Below are 15,032 nucleotides of genomic sequence, written 5' to 3'. Positions count from 1 at the left end.
TTAGACATGCCATCACCTACCTTGTCACAGGGCCTGGCACCATAACAAGAGCAGTCTCTCAATCAGGGTGAAGCCTTCCGGTGGCATTTCATTTGTTAAGCCCCAAGTCTTGTGTAATGCTAACTGACATTCTGGCTTATAAGATCTTATCTTTCATCAGTTTGATGGCTGACACTGCTGTTCTTAATGCTTTTTAGTCCTTGGAGGCTGACTGAGCTCACTGGAGTCTGAGAGGGGAGAATAATGAGGTGAAGGCCTGTGGTCCATCCCATGGGTCTACATGTGTAAGATCTGTGTGTGCCGGGGCTCAATCACTGTCTCCTTATTTTATCTGCTAGACTTGTTCCTCTAGGATGCTACTGACAGCAAGAAGAAAGCTGAAGAATCCAGATTCAGCTGTATGAGTTTGCTTCAGTGCTGATATGAACTGTAGGTAGAGGGGTGTGTGTGTGTGTGTGTGTGTGTGTGTGTGTGTGTGTGTGTGTGTGTGTGTGTGTATTTAAAAGGGTCAATACTTCTCATGTAAAACTCTGTCCCTTCTCTTTTCATTCCTATTCAGTTGCTTTTTGGGTACAGTTTGAAACACTGGACTTGTTCCTGTTCATATCTTGGGGTGTAGCAATTACAGTGGTAAGCCCCGTTCCTTTCATCATTAAATCAGCTTTGTCAGATTGAGCCAGCTCCACTAGTTGTCAACTGCTGTGTTTTCTCTAAGAAGAATGTTGCTAAGAAGAATGTTTTTGTCTGCCTCTGCCACCTGAATAGTGACATTCTCTCCAGCTTTCTGTTAGCTCTGAGGTTGGATTAGGGGACCTGGAAGGGCTAGAGAGCATCCACAGGAAGGGCAGCAGGAATAAGAAGAGGGACAAATATGGGAGAGAGATCCAAGTGATTCTCTGAATTGGTTTGTCCAAAAAGAGCAGAAGAAGTACAGAGGGAAGGAGTGAGAGAGTGTGGGTGAGAAAGGGAGAGAGGATGGAGGGAGACATAAAAGAGGGAAGGAGTGAGAGAGTGTGGGTAAGAAAGGGAGAGAGGATGGAGGGAGGCATAAAAAAGGGAAGGAGTGAGAGTGGGGGTGAGAAAGGGAGAGAGGATGGAGTGAGACATAAAAGCACAAGGAAAACTGAACAGTCCCCTACCTACTGTGTGACTGACCAGGGCGCCACGGGCAGAAGACAAAGGAAGGCAAGGCTTATGAGTCAACAGTAGCCTCCTTCCCCTGGATGTTATGGCTCGGCTGCCTGTGTGTCACATCAGAAGTCTCCGTGGCCTTTCATTCTGGTGTTTTCCTGTGAAGAGATGAAGGTCTTCACCAATGGCTCTAAAGACTGGTATGTGTGATGCCTCGTGGGGCAGCTGTGACACAGGGAGGCCTGCTTCCTTCCTCCCCTCTGTGGGTAACCTTCTCATCCGGGGAAGTCTGTTAGCCCTTTTCTAGGGGATGAAGGAAGGAAATAGATGGAGGCAGCTGCTACCAAAGGAGCCGTGATGCCCTCCAGGCTGAGGGCAGCGGTGACTGACTGATGAGAAAATGTGGATCCTTTCCTCAGAATCACATCTTTGCAGCAGTGTGCCTTTGGTCTGACTAATTAGACTCATAATTTGGATAAGGAGGAGTAGAAATTTCTTGCTTCTAAACTTTTAAGCAGAAAATCTCCTGGGCTTTGCTAAGAAGAATGTTTTTGCCTGCTGCTGCCACCTAAATAATGACATTCTTTCCAGCTAAAACATTTTAAAACATTTCTGTTTGAATTTCTTCTCTTTCTTTTTATAACAGATGGTTAAGTGGTCTAAGTATATGCAAAGTGGTTTGGTTCATTTTCCCTGAGGAGCCATGGAAGGATAAGCACTGGAGTGGCTCAAGAGAATAAAGACCCCTGACCCTCTGATATATTGATGCTTTTGTGTATTTTTCTTGTCACAATGGCAGAGACTTCTCCATAGAGTCCCATACAAAGGCTGAAGCACATGAAGATCAGCATGGGCCCTTCTCACCACCATCATTTCTGCTATGAGAAGTAAGGAAAGAGCTGGGAGTAAGTTGGATAGTGGTGACGTCGGGGAACTCTGTAGAGTATAGATTGAGTGTTGGCAAAGGCCTTGCTGCAAGAAAGCACAGAACCAGCTGGGAATGTGACTTAGTTGGTAGAGTGTTGGCCTGACATGCATCTCACACACTGAGCATGGTGGTGCACATCTGTATCCCAGCACTCAGAGGCAAAGGCAGAAAGGTCAAGTGTTCAGAGTCATGTGCAGCTACATGACCAGCCTGAGATACAGGAAACCTTATTTTAAAACAACAACAACAACAACAAAAGCAAAACCAACCAAACAAAAACAGGAGTGGGGGAGCTGGGAAAATGGCTCACATTTAAGGACTGGAGTTTGAATCTCTAGAACCAATATAAGAAGCTCGGCATGACCATGAACACACAACTGTAGCTCCAGGACTGGGGCAGGAGGTAGAGACAGGAGAACCACTAGGGCTTACTGGGTGCTAGCCTAGCTCCGTGTTCAATAAGAGACCTTATTCCCAATGAATCATAAATACTGTCAGAGCAGTACCCTGGCATCCCTCTCTAGCCTCCACACTTGCACCTGTGAAGGGGAAGTGGGAGGAGACAGAGCAAAAAAAATAATACAGGGGTATTGTGTATGTTTATGTAAGAAACCAATTTAACAGGACTGTTTTCTTGTCTTGTTTTGTTTCTTCAAGCTTGTCTTGGGGTGAAGGATCCTTTTTGGTTGTTTGTTTTGTTTTGCTTTGCTTGTTTTTAAGTAAGGTTTCCTTTATCTCAGGCTTGTCTTGAACTTGTATAGTTGTTCGTGACTGAACTCTTGACCTTTCTGCCTTTGCCTCTCAGTGCTGGGATTACAGATGTGTGCCACCATGCTTAGTTTGTGTGATGCTGGGGTGTGAACCCAGGTTACCCTGCATGTTAGGCAAGCATTCTACCAACTAAGTCACACCCCAGCTGTTTTGTGCTTCTTTAGATCTTTTACACATTTGTAGAATATATGACTCCTTGTTCATGGTAAAAGATATATCACCTTTTTCCTGCTTTACTGGTAACTTCTAATGTGATAAGCCTCAGAAGCAAATCCATTCTGGAAGATCTTCTGTTAGACCAGCTAGTACAGGCCTCAGAGCTCAGCGGCTGGGGCATTCCATGTGTGGAGAGGGTATTCAGTACATCTTGAGGGTATTCAGTACATTTTGGTTGTTACAGAACAAGACAGAGTTGATAACTCTGACCAGAAGTTTTGACTATTAAGACAGACCAGTTGATGGTGTAACTCTCTGCTCTAACCTCAGTAACTGTGTAGCTTTCTATTGGTTAGTTCCCAAGCTGTTCCAGCCATAGACATCAGATACATATGGAGCCTTTGACCGTTTTTTGAAAACCAATGTGGTCTGGAATCATTCTTTAGACTTTGTGATTCTGTATCTTGTTCAAAAAGCTGCTACCCCCCTCCCTGCCACTTCTGTCTCTCCCCCACCCCACCTAACATTCTAGTAATCTACTGTAAGGTCCCTGGAGCACAATGGGCAGTTACTCTTACCAAATTGGAAATTCCCAGGTTTACTAAGAGATTTTTAAGCTTAAACAACATGGCAAAACAGATATGAGCATATTTCCTACCTTTAAAATTGAAGATAACCAAATTTGAATGAAATTATGAAAAATCTCCACTACAGAAGAATAATGTAAGTCTGGTAATTTGATATGAATTAGTTGTAAAAAGAAAAATTCTGCATGAACATTTATTTAGAAGTTGTCATATGCTTTTTGAATTCTGGTTTCAAATAAATCCTTTTAAAATATGTAATGAAAAAAGAGAGAGAAGCAAGTCTCTTGGTACTATTTGTGTAGTGGGCTGTATCCGATAGTTAAGTGAATGGATTAGAGCCACTTTATCAGTGTGCAGGAAAGTCACAAAAGCCTAATGTTGACTGAAGGCATCCAAGACAAACTGTATATAGTAGTGACCTGTTGAAGATCTCATAAAGCACATGTATGTAGCAGAAACGTATATGTGAAAGAACTCATAAGTTAAGCATGTATTTTCATAATCCCCAAGAGAGGTTCACTTTTACATAAAACCCTTGCAATTGTACTATTCCTCTGGTGCACTCTCTCCGCATCCCTCAGACACCTGCTTCAAAGTTTCTTCCTTTAGGGATGTGCCTTCTGACTGAGTGCAGAAGGATGGTTGAAGCTTTCATGACTCTCTGTGCCTACTAGGTTTCGTGAAGGATAGAGACATTTGGCTCACTGTGGTATTTCTAACATTTGGCCAGGGTTGGCCACTTAGACCATAATTGGTGTTTGGTAGCAAGCTTTCTGTGATAGTCAAATTGCGAGAGTTAAGGAGTTCATCTGAGGGATGCACATTTAAAAAGAAAAGCAAAAATGGATCCTAGAGAGTTGGCTTAATGGTTAAGAGCACTTGGCTGCTCTCACAGGGGACTCAAGTTCAGTTCTCAGCACCCACAGCACAGTTCACATACACCTTCAACTCCAGTCCCATTCAAATCCAATGCCCTCTCCTGGCCTTGTCCTAGAGAGTCTGTGTGGGAGGAGAGATGGAGTTTTTGCTTTGTGAGGAAACCATGGGAGTCCTAAGTAACAAAAGCAAGGGGGCTCGGAGAAGAGTTAACCTGGATGAAGAGAGTAATGCCAGGGCAAAAAGAGGGCAGGGCTTCTTTCTCTGATCACTCAGCACCACAGAAACTTGTACATTTTCTTGTGAGGGAGCTGGGGATTGTAATATTTGTGAAATCTCCATCTTTCCCTGCCACTGGTGTGAGCAAGGAGGACTTAAGCACTTCTTGGTTGATTTACTTATTTGATTTTAAAATCCAATCTATATCTAAAATGAAGGACTTAACATGCATAAGCCTACTCAAGTGTTTTCCAATTACCAATTCTTTGTATTCTAATCCAAATGGGAAAAAAATGTACTGGCATTCTGGAAGAATACAAGCAATCATTAGTTTGCAGTTGGGACCAGCTTGGATTCCCGTTGTTACACTTAAGGTAAATAGCTCCAATTCCCAGCTGCATGTTCAAGTTTCAATAGAGCAGTGGCTCTATTGAATCAAGTAATTGCATCAAGAGCAAACTGCACTGCCAGTGCTTCAGTCCACACATCACTGTGTAAATTGCAGATGCACACCATATTCAGTGACCATTCCTGTTACTTGTATGTAAATCTGTCAGCCATTGGTTACGCTGTATGTGGAGTCAGTTTGTGCAAACTGAGGTTTATAGCTCTCTGTCTCTCAGTGACAAAACTATGTGATATTTTGCAAGTATTAATAATTGAAGGAGAAAATCGGTTGACAGAAAGAAGGAAAGAAAGAAAGAAAGGAAGGAAGGAAGAAAGAAAGGAAGAAAGAAAGGGAGGAAGAAAGGAAGGAAGAAAAGATTGCAACCAAAAAAAGAGAATTGGTAATATTGCAGAGAAATGAGTTTGAATAGAAACAGAGTTCTGGAAAACCCAGCACACAATGGGACGATGACACCACCACCATGGAGATATACTAAATGTGCCGGCAGGAAAACAACATTACAATTTCGTGACAGAACTGAGGGAAGCAGTGTGGCCCAAATATCTATCAACAAACAGATGGGTAAGCAAAATGTGGTGCATCCATGCAGTGGAATCCACTGAGCCATGAAGAGAACAGGATGCTGACCCACATGTGGCATAAGTGACCCTGGAAAACATGGTTTATATAGGAAGCCAGCCACTCAAGACCAGTGATGGTGAAATCTGCTTATAAGAAATGCCCTGCCTGGGCAAACCCCTAGACAGAGAGCAGGTAAGCACTTTCCAGGCGTTAGAAGAGCATGGCGATCGAGGAGTGGGTGCTAATAGGCATGGGATCTAGAAGCACGAGAGGCTGTGAGAATATTTTGAAACTAGACTGTGGCACAGAGTCCTATGGCTCTGCTGAGAATTACTGAGATATGCTTTGAGTTTTATTACGTGAATTATAACTCAATAAATGTGTCATTAATGAATTATAAAGTTCTAAGTAAACTAGTTCCTTAACTAATTTTTTTCTTTCTCTTTACATTTATAACTGACAGCAAGAGGATTTTAAATGTCCTGACAAATTTTATTTTTTTTAAAGTTTTATTTTTTCTCTTTTCTTTCTTTTTTTAAAAAAAATTTATTATTTAAATGCATTTTATACATCAAATATATTAACAATATTGAGTATTTTGAGAATCAAATAATACATAAAGAATTTGTTCAACTTTTATATTCATATTTTTGCATGTCATAAAAATATAATTAATGAATAGTTAATACTATCCATAACTGAGGATCCTATATCTAATGTTGAATACTAAATTGTTTCAAAACTTACAAAATATTCTTTGGGAATTAAGCATAGTAAAAGAGCATAAAATATTAAAAATGTATCATTAAGAAATATATCCAAAAACCCTTATATGATACCACAGGACATAGTGAGAGAGCACTTAAAATGCACTATATATCCATGTACATTGTCTAACAATCAGTTTACTTAAAAAAATTATGAGTGTTTCTATAAGGGAAATTATTTTATCAGTAAGTACATTTTAAAAATTTCAAAATAGTAAAACCTCTTTGAAGTTAAACATTAAGAAAATGCTAATATCAAACACAGTGAGAAAAATTATCAATAATATTTCTAGACAGATAATAATTTTAAGATATATTTCATTGTTATGTCTCCCTTTTCATCTCTTAATTTTATTAATTTGGATACTGCCTCTATGCCTTCTGGTTAGTCTGGCTAAGGGTTTACCTATCTTGTTGATTTTCTCAAAGAACCAGCTCCTAGTTTTGTTGATTCTTTGTATTGTTCTCTTTGTTTCTATTTGGTTAATTTCAGCCCTGAGTTTAACTACTTCCTGCCATCTACTCCTCTTGGGTGAGTTTGATTCTTTTTGTTCTAGAGCTTTCAGGTGTGCTGTCAGGCTTCTAATGTAAGCTCTCTTCAGTTTCTTTATGGAGGCACTTAGAGCTATTAGTTTTCCTCTTAGCACTGCTTACATTGTGTCCCATAAGTTTTGGTATGATATGTCTTCATTTTCATTAAATTCTAAAAAGTCTTTAATTTCTTTATTTCTTCCTTGGCCAAGTTATCATTGACTAGAGTGTTGTTGAGCTTCCATGTGTATGTGTGCTTTCTACAGTTTTTGTTGTTATTGAAGACCAGCCTTAGTCCATGGAGATCTGATATGATGCTTTCCAGTCTTTAACTCTGAGGTAGTGTCTGCCTTTGTGACAGAGGTGGGTTTCCTGTATGTAGCAAAATGCTGAGTCATGTTTACTTATCCAGCTAGTTAGACTTTATCTTCTCATTGGTGAATTGAGTTCATTGATGTTCATAGATACTAAGGAAAAGTGATTGTTGCTTCCTGTTATTTTTATTGTTAGAGGTAGAATTATGTATGTGTGTCTATCTTCTTTTGGTTTTGTTGGAAGATTACTTTCTTGCTTTTTCTAGGATGTAGTTTTCCTCCTTGTATTGGTGTTTCCTATCTATTATCCTTTGTAGAGCTGGATTTATGGAAAGATATTGTGTGAATTTGGTTTTGTCATGGAATATTTTGGTTTCTCCGTCTACGGTAAGTGATAGTTTTGCTGGGTATAGTAGTCTGGGCTGGCATTTGTGTTCTCTTAGGGTCTGTATGACATCAGCCCAGGATCTTCTAGCTTTCACAGTCTCTGGTGAGAAGTCTGTTATAATTCTTATAGGTCTGCCTTTATATGTTACTTGAGCTTTTCCCCTTACTGCTATTAATATTCTTTCTTTGTTTAATGCAGTTGGTATTTTGATTATTATGTAATTATAGGGAGGAATTTCTTTTCTGATCCAGTCTATTTGGAGTTCTGTAGGCTTCTTGTATGATCATGGGCATCTCTTTTTTTAGGTTATGGAAGTTTGCTTGTCTAATTTTGTTGAAGATATTTATTGGCTTTTGAAGTTGGGAGTCTTCACTCTCTTCTATACCCATTATCCTTAGGTTTCATCTTCTCATTGTGTCCTGGATTTTCTGGATGTTTTGGGTTAGCGTTTTGCCTTTTGCATTTTCTTTGACTGTTGTGTCAATGATTTCTATGGTGTCTTCTGCACCTGAGATTCTCTCTTCTATCTCTTGTATTATGTTGGTGATGCTTGTGTTTATGACTCCTGATCTCTTTCCTAGATTTTCTGTCTCCAGGGTTGTCTCCATTTCTGATTTCTTTATTGTTTCTTTTTCCATTTTTAGATCTTGATTGTGTTTTCCTGTAGTCCTTTAAGGGATATTTGTGTTTCATCTTTAAGCACTTCTAGCTGTTTCTGTGTTCTCCTGTATCTCTTTAAGGGAGTTATTTATGTCCTTCTCAATGTCCTGTATCATCATCATGAGAAGTGATTTTAGATCTGAATCTTGTTTTTCCGGTGTGATGGTGTATCCAAAACTTGCTGTTTTGGGAGAATTGGGTTCTGATAATGTCAAGTAGCCTTGGTTTCTGTTGGCAAGGTTCTTATGCTTTCCTCCTGTCATATGGTTATCACTAGAGCTACCTGCCCTCTCTAAATCTGACTGGAGACTGTCCTTCTTGTGATCCTGGTTGTGTCAGAACTCCTCAGAGTTCAGTTGTCTTTGTGATGCTGTGATTCTGGGATCCTGTGATCCTGAAATCTTAGATGTGTCAGAGCTCCTGGGAGTCAAGCTGCCTCTGGGATCCTGATATCTTGGTGTGACCAAGCTCCTAGGATCCTGGGATCTTGTGATCCTGAGAATGTAAGAACACATGGGAGTGGAGCTTCTTCTGGGTGTTGTGGGACTGGCTGTTGAGTTTGCAGTCAAGGTTTGCTCAGGGCACTGGGCCAGACCAGAAGGAACCCGTGCCACTTGTTGGGAAGAGTTCCTGGTTGCCTGGGTCCTGCTGATCCCAGTTACTTTTGGTGTTGGGGCACATGTTGTGTCCTCTTCACCTTTGATTCTATGATCCTGGGTGTGTTAGAGTGCCTGGGAGTAGAGCTTCCTCTGGGTGTTATGGGTCTGGCTGTGGAGTTTGCACCCAAGGTCTGCCCCTGACAAATTTTAAAGGTCACAGAATGATCATTTTTCCTGTTGACTATTAACATTGGTTAATATAATTTCAGCTTGCTCATTGGACCTCAAGATTGCCTAGACCAGTGCTTCTCAACCTGTGGGTTGTGACTTTTAGGAGTTGCATCTCAGATATTCTGCATATCAGATATTTACATTATGATTCATAACAGTAGCAACATTACAGTTATGAAATAGCAATGTAATAGTTTTATGGTTTGGGGGCACCATGACATGAGAAACTGTACTTAGCATTAGAAAACTTGAGAACCACTTAGTTCTTGAAGCTACCCTAGGATTCTAGCCAGGTTTAAAGGCTTAGGAGAATCAAGTGTGCTATAATGCTAGCAGAACCCAATAGAACAAGAATCCAATAATTCTTACCCTCCTTTGTCTGGACACACTGGAGGAGAGTATCATAACCTGGGGGAAAAAACAACAATGGAGCTTGTTAGATTTGACTAAACCATAAAAGAAACTATTCATAATTTTAATTTTGCTACTGTCATGAAACCTAATGTAAATATCTGTGTTTCTTTTTTTTAATTAGATGTTTTCTTTATTTACAATATCTTCTTTCCCAGGTTCCCCTCCAAAAAAAAGAAAAAGAAAAAGAAAAGAAAAAAAAGCAAAAACTAAAACAATCCCCCATTCCCTTCCCCCTCCCCCTGCTCACCATCCCACCCCCTCCTGCTTACTGGCCCTGGCATTCCCCTACACTGGAGCATAGAACCTTCACAGGGCCAAGGTCCTCTCCTCCCATTGATGACCGACTTGGCCATCCTCTGCTATACACATGCTGCTGGAGCCATGAGTCCCCCCATGTGTACTCTTTGGTTGGTATTTTAGTTCCTGGGAGTTCATATTGTTGTTCATCCTAAGAGGCTGTAAACCCTTCAACTCCTTAGATCCTTTCTCTTGCTCCTTCATTGGGGACCCTGTACTCAGCCCAATGGATGGCTTTGAGCCTCTACTTCTGTATTAGTCGGGTACTGTCAGAGCCTCTCAGGAGACAGTTATATCAGGCTCCTGTCAATATCAGTGTTTTCTGATAGTATTAGCAGACCCCTGTGAAAGGGTTGTTTCACCCCTAAAGGGTTTGCAGCTCATTTGAGAATGTTCCACCTGTTATAGTAAGAATTAATCTTCTTGTGGCCTGACCAAACTTGGAGGAGGGCTTCAAGCTTCAGATGAGAGTTCTACTCTCACCTTGATTTGAGGTTTAAGATCCTGAATAGAGAATTCATACCAGACTTTTTACCAACAGAAACTAAAAGTTGTAAGCAGGTGTCATTTCAGCTAAAGTGAGGCTTGGGATGGTAGTTGCTGGGTTAGTGAAAGAATTTATCCTTTAGAGCACAGTAGGATGAAAACAGGCTTAGAAAGTACACTACAAGCATAGCAGTAACAACACTTGTGTATGGTTATGGTGGCTGCAGGCAGATTGTGTCTTTCTATTGGAGGAGTTCTTGTTAGGGAGGCTAGACCACTTTGCATATATTTTCTGGCATGTAGCTCTCACCCAGAAGAACTGGCCTTGGCAGTTCACATGCAGTTTCTCTGCTGTGCACATGGAAAACTTTTGCTGCTATGGGTCTGTTGACTTTGCTCTGTGGCTTTCCTGCCCTTGGAGCAGAAGCATAGGCACATTTTGTGTCGTTTAGTTTTGAGAATGCTTTCTGCATCATACTTGCCTTGGGGGCACTGCTTTTCTTTCTAGTCTCAATTATACATACACTTATAATCATTTATTATACAGCAGTAAAAATCATACACATCTGATGATAGTTGTCAATACAATTTTGACTGTGATTTCTTTTTTTTTAAATTAATGCTTGATTCAGAACCTTGTTTTATTTAAATGTTTTCTTCATGCTCCGATACAACCTTTCAGAATCAATCAAATACATAATGTCAATAGGTTTCCTCAAAGCTTACAGCCACAGTTCTAAACCTCTCTAAGACAGCTGCAGCATCCAGAAGACCACAGCATAGTAACTGTGGCACTAAATCCCATTTGTGTGTAAATCAAAAGAAAAGCAGACGAAAGAACCAAAATCAGTGACATCATTATTTAAGATGCATATTTCTAAATTCACTTTCCTTAACACTGGCAAGTTTTAAAACCTATCAAAGCCTGGACTCCACCCGAGGGCTCTCCCCAACCCCTTCAAACTTCCCCAGCAAATTCTATGTCAGCCAGAATTGGAAATCATTGCTGTGAAAGAATATCTAATTAAGCAAAAGCATGATTCATTTAAAAAGCACAGCACAAGAAATTGTAGGCACGAGAGGAATAGATTAGAAACCAAAGGACACACTGTTTTTGAATAATCTCTACCTCTTTCAAGCACTATTTCCACCATAATCCTACCAACTAAGGGAAGGTACTACAGCTAGGGGCAGTGGAGTCAATGGTAGAGTGCTTATTCATCATGCAAGGGACTGTTCCATCCATAGCTTACTAAAACAAAGACCCCCCCCCCAAAAGCAACCCAGACAGAAGCTTGTCAATCATCACTAACCACCAGTTGTTATACTCTTTGCCAGTGGAGGAAGACTGAGATTTTAGGCATAAATAATAAAGACATAGTCTCAGGGCACTGGAAGAGGGTGAGAACTTCTTGCACTGGATTCCTAAGATCCCACCCAGGAAACGGATAAGAAAGATCTACCTGTGTTAAGGGAATGGGCACACAATCTCTAAGAGCAGTGCATATTTGAACCCCAAATAGAAGGACCAATAAAGTGGTAGGTCTTTAGCTTTTACTAATTGCCCTTCACTATGGGCTACTCTCAGATGAATCATGAGAAGACATCATTTTCATTTTAGACATGATATGCCTGCTACACCAAAGACTGGCTGCAGCAAAGTTTCACTTCAAACTTTCATTGATAGATTAGACATTATTTTGGAATGCTTAACTTTTGCTAAAATATAGATTTGATCCGATGTATATAGTATGCTACTTTTCACATTTACTTCTAGACCCCATATTAGAAATACATTACAACCCCAGCAATGGGCAGAGACACCTCATTGGTGGTATTGTTCTGTATCAGGGGCAGAGCAGATGGCAGTCCTTTGTTCATCCTAGCTTGATGGCCAAAACTTGTCTTATGCCTAGGGGCTCATAAAAATGAAATTAAATCAAGGCAGCACAGCATGGGAAAAGGAACACAAAGTCTTGTAGACCTCCATGCCACCCACAGACCAGCCCTCCAGTGCATGACCGTAGATTCCTGCTTGTCACCATGATAGATGGGAGAGAAAAAAAGGAACTGAAGGCTCAAGAGTGGAGAGAAGTAGCCTGTTATGAGTGGGCATCCCTGCCATTGGGGCCATGTTTGATTCTGTGGCTCCACTGTGGTGGGTCAGTATCCATGGCTCATTATTACCACAAGAGAACACTGTGATATCTGAGGCTGTGCAGATCTGGCCCCATCCCTCAATAGATACAGCACTCTGAACAACTGGTCCTGACATTCATCTGTTATGATGTGGTATGGATGGGACACCCTCCCCAACTGCCACCTTCTTCTTCTGTAGAGAGAACTGCTCTTAAGGACATGAGCAGTCCCTGTACCCCACTTGGACAACACAGTGAAGCTGGCCCTTATGGTTGAGGCACACTGGGAGAACTGGCCCAACCCCTTACAAGCTGCAGCACTTTCAAGAATGGGCCCCAGCTGACCAGCTCAGCTAATACCCTGGCCCAGATCCAGGGCTCTGTATTTGCCCACCCTAAAATCTATGTCATCTTCGAATGGTTGGGATCATGAAAAGGCCACTCTGCTGTTCCAAAGCTGCAGGATTTCCATGACAGGGCACAGCAACAGGATAACTGGAGGGAGTCCTGACGAGGATCCAACATTGGTGTCGTCACAGAAGCTATAGCTTCCATGATGACATGTTTTCTATGCTGTGTTTTGTTGTTGTTTGTGTGTTCTTTATTTTGGGGGAGGTTGCAAGGGCAAAGTTTGGATATGATGGGATGAGTGGGATTGGACTACATGATGTGAAACAAGGAATCAATAAAAAGAAAAAAAAGAGGTCAAATTTTCATAGCCAAAATATAATAAATTTATAATTACTAGTAAGGTAATGAGCTATGAAATTAATTCTTTCTAGTATTGATTTGAAAATATACCCCCAGGCTATTAAAAGAATTCCAACTCCATCCCACGGCATTGTTTAACTTAAAGTCTTCAGTCATCATCTACAGTTGGCTTAATGGTCACTCCTTTTCTTATCTGACTCCAACCAATTAAACACCAATGTTTCTCAACTCTTCTGCTAAGGGCAATTTTTTCTCCTACTTCTGTGCACACAGGATTGGTCAAAACAATTTTGCCCAAGTCAGCCTTGACAGCACTGACTCTTCCTCCTGTTGACAGGGATCCTACGTTGACCATAAGCACTTCATTCTTCGACAGCTTTTGGACCTTTGCTGCTTTCTTGTCTCCTTCAGTACACACACCCAGAAGATGTCTAAGCAGGAAATAGGAAATTTCCAGTTCTGTGAATATTTCAGGTAAAGCTCCAACTGCACCAAGCACTTGTCCCACCATTCTGTCATCTCGGCACAAAGTGGGGTCGATCTTTGTTCCAACTCCAATGAGACCACCTGGAGAAGCATACTGAAGATCATTATGTTCCACAAAAAGTGACACAATTTTGGAAAAGATTGTTTTACACATGAGTTTTCCTTCACTATCTTTGGAGACAATACCAGGTCTGACTTTCTATCTCCTACCCCACCTTTAACACTCTTTTTAGAATACTACCACCAGCTACACCTCCCTTAAGGTCATCAACTTCACCACCAGGTTTGTTAACATCAAATGACCTGATGACAATGAGACGGGGCTCTGAAGTAAAGTCTCTTGGAGGCACTGGTATTTTCTTCACTATGTACTCACAGACAACTTCAATATTGTACTACAGCTGAGGAAATTGGAATAACTGGTGGCCCTTCTGCTACTGTTCCTTGCACAAATGCAAGAATTTGTTCATATTGTTCCTTAGCCTGACTTTCTTTTGCCATATCAATCTTATTCTGTAAGATCAAAATATGCTTGAGTTTCATGATTTCTATGGCAGCCAGGTGTTCGGAAGTCTGGGGCTGAGGGCACGATTCATTACCAGCTATCAACAGAAGAGCTGCATCAATCACTGCTGCACCATTCAGCATCATAGCCATCAAAATATCATGGCCAGGGCAGTCAACAAAGGAAACATGCCTGACTAATTTGAAGTTCCCTTTGGTCCCTGGAATGTCTGTAGGAAACTCATCAGGTATACTGCTTCCATGTGATCTATAACATTCTGGTCATGGACAACTTGGGTCATCAAGTTTATAAATCTTAGCGTTAGCATATCCAAGCTTAATGATAATGTTTCTTTCTAGCTCATTTTAAAATCTGACAGTGTGAACTGCAGAAATAGCCTTCACCACGGTGGACTTCCCATGAGCTACATAACCAATTGTACCAATATTAATTATGGCTTGTCCACTGATAACTTCATGTGAAAGTGGTGTCAACTTGGTAACATCCAATGTGGCGAGATCCTATTGGGAAAGATGTGGCTGCCCGAGAGTCACTCCAACCTCACCCCCAGCCATCTTGCACAGAGAGGACTGTGATTTCTTACAGAACTTCTGTGTGTACGTTTCTCTGAAGGGGAAGATGGGTGGGTTTGTCTCTAGTTCCTGTGCAGTCAGCTCAAAGAGCAATATTGCTTCCCCTATGATATTCCCACTGTGTATACAGGCAACATATGGCTCTCTACTGCTTCCAGGAGGACTGCAGCAGAGTCTAGGGTTACTCTGATTACAACTATTGCTGTGAGGATTAACTTGTCTTTGACTGTCTTCTGCCCATATCCATTAAACTATGGTAATCACAAACTTTCAC

General features: G+C 41.1%; 1 pseudogene across 1 annotated transcript; it reads right to left on the bottom strand.

The window, feature by feature from the left end:
* Window positions 1-13,307: 13,307 nt before the first annotated feature.
* LOC116069746 lies at window positions 13,308-14,788 on the bottom strand (annotated as a pseudogene). Its single transcript, XR_004110125.1, has one exon. The product of XR_004110125.1 is annotated as a eukaryotic translation initiation factor 2 subunit 3 pseudogene (transcript).
* Window positions 14,789-15,032: the final 244 nt, after the last annotated feature.

Source organism: Mastomys coucha, unplaced genomic scaffold (genome assembly GCF_008632895.1).
Source record: "Mastomys coucha isolate ucsf_1 unplaced genomic scaffold, UCSF_Mcou_1 pScaffold1, whole genome shotgun sequence".
Lineage (NCBI taxonomy): Eukaryota > Metazoa > Chordata > Mammalia > Rodentia > Muridae > Mastomys > Mastomys coucha.
Note: the sequence above shows the minus strand (reverse complement) of the source record. Positions and strands in the feature narration are given on the sequence as shown.